The sequence below is a fragment of the Microtus ochrogaster genome, unplaced genomic scaffold (genome assembly GCF_000317375.1).
Source record: "Microtus ochrogaster isolate Prairie Vole_2 unplaced genomic scaffold, MicOch1.0 UNK101, whole genome shotgun sequence".
Classification (NCBI taxonomy): Eukaryota; Metazoa; Chordata; class Mammalia; order Rodentia; family Cricetidae; genus Microtus; species Microtus ochrogaster.
Genome location: NW_004949199.1, coordinates 468,736 through 471,012, shown reverse-complemented (window position 1 = coordinate 471,012; position 2,277 = coordinate 468,736).

The following is a 2,277-nucleotide window of genomic DNA, read 5'->3' as shown; positions in this document are numbered from 1 at the left end:
GCCTGCAAATAAAATGAATCTCCAGCCAACAGTAACCCTCACTGAATGCAGAGAGTCCAAGACTGTTCCCTGCTGAGAACAGACAACTGTGTGAGTGCTTGTCCACAGACAGAATGTCTATATCCAAACTCCTGCATCCCCGACTTTCTTACTCCTACATATTCCTCACACAAGGCACAAGAAACATCACTGAAGAGTGGGTTGAAAGAATGAAAGTACCATAAAATGGGGAGGATTTCTGTGAGATGATTATGTCTGACATCACATGGTCATTACACACTTGAATTGTTATGGGTTCCTGTACAATATATGTACAAATCCAAGCCAATTAAATGGTTCAGCATGTAGGGGAGAGGAACTGTACATGCCGTACCCACCTGAGAGCCTCAATATTTTTACTGAATAATCATGCTTCAAAATTAAAATGTTATAACATTTTTAAAATTACAACACAGAAATTGTTCAAAAATCAACAGTGCAAAGGCCACAGTGTTATGAGAAAATCTACTAATGGTATGTGGTCAAGGAGCATATGCTTGCACTCTCTTCTATATTTGTACCAATATATTGGTACTTTTCTAAGACTTGGTCAGTGAAGCCTCTTTCTGAAGTGTGTGACATGAAAATATGTAACCATGACTGCCCTAGTACTGAAAATAAGTGACCTCTGAACACCTCAAAACAAACATATGTGTTATGAAAGCCAAGAAAGGTAGCACAAGACTGCTGGAGTAATGTGATAGAGTAGGGTGCTGCCTTTTAGGTACAGCATAGTCATAACAATTATGCACATACAGCAGAAACAACATGCTGCATATAGTCAGAAAAAAGAAAATGGAAGGACGTATGGAACAGAGGCTGTTGGAGAGAGTGAGAGGCAAGAGGAAGGAGGAAATGAAGAAGCAGAAGTTTAGCAGGGAGGCAGGAAGAGAGGGGAAGAAAGAAAGGAGAGACATGAGAGTAGGAGGGGCCAGAAGGGGTCATCAGAAGTGAGTAGCCGAGGAAAGAGGGTAGTAGGAATGACTGATTAATAGATGAGCTTGAATAAGTTTTATTTTGTCTAAATCTTCATAAAATTTCTGCTTCAGCAATAAGTTTTCTTTTCTTATTTCAAATGAAATATTTTACAGTTCCTTCCTCAGAAATATAAAGGAAATTACACCATTCCAATATTTCTAAAATGCTGCTAGAGACTTGCCTGCTGTTCAATCTTGTGGGAGCCTTTTCTTCCAACTGAAGTTTGCAATTTCCATATTATCATAGCTTTTTCTACTTTGAGAAAGTTCTAACCATAATAAGAGTATAAAATATCATACTGACATTGTAACAGGAATCATTAACTGAACGTCCACTAGACATGACTGACTAAATGACTAAACAAACTCAAGTATAGAGATGCACCTCTCAAATTGAAGATAATGATGAGTAATGTGCAGATTTTCCCTAAAGGCATTCCATTTGAATACTTTTTTTTTGCAATTCCTCCTGGAGAGTTCCATAGAAAGGGAACCACTAGAATCATGAGAGAACAAAATGTGGACACAAACTCTGTCTGATGTAAACAAAGAACAAAATTCTTGACTAAGAGGTCACAGACCAGTTCTCCAGGATGGTATGAAAATCCTACATTTGTTCTTGTGATCTTTTACAAGATCCAAAAAGCACAATGAAAAATCAGACAAACCAAAGATGAGACACACTGAGCATAACGTCTGAAAATGTTCTTCTTACAAAGAGTCCATCCTGAACAGGTGTGGGAGAACTTCTATTGGTAGGAGCCCATCAGAGCTCGCAGAAGATGGCAGCTCCACAATGCTAAGACCTGTCTCCACCACTGCTACTCACATACAGAATATGAACAGAGGGAAAAAACACAACATGTGGGGTGTTCAATGTGAAAGAATTGGTGGATATTCTCTGGGATTTAATGACAGATTGTTTTAAGCTATTCTCTGCCATTCCCTGATGATTTACATTATCAAGGCATGGAGAAAAGCCCTAAATCCCTTATTTTCTATTGTGATCTTCAACACAAGACAAACAGTTTCTATTCTTCAAGCACGTCCAGCTCTCCACTTATTGTCATCACTTAGGGTTCTCTGTTTTTTTATTGTTTCAGGTAACATAACCATGAAGACTGGTTCTATGTAACTGCTTTTTACAAGGTGTCATGAAGAGCTGCCTCTCCATTCCTCACCAATACAACAATCATATTTAGGAACATGCTTTTACAATTCACTTCAAGTGATAAGAAGACAAGGTAGTAAATTAAAAAGT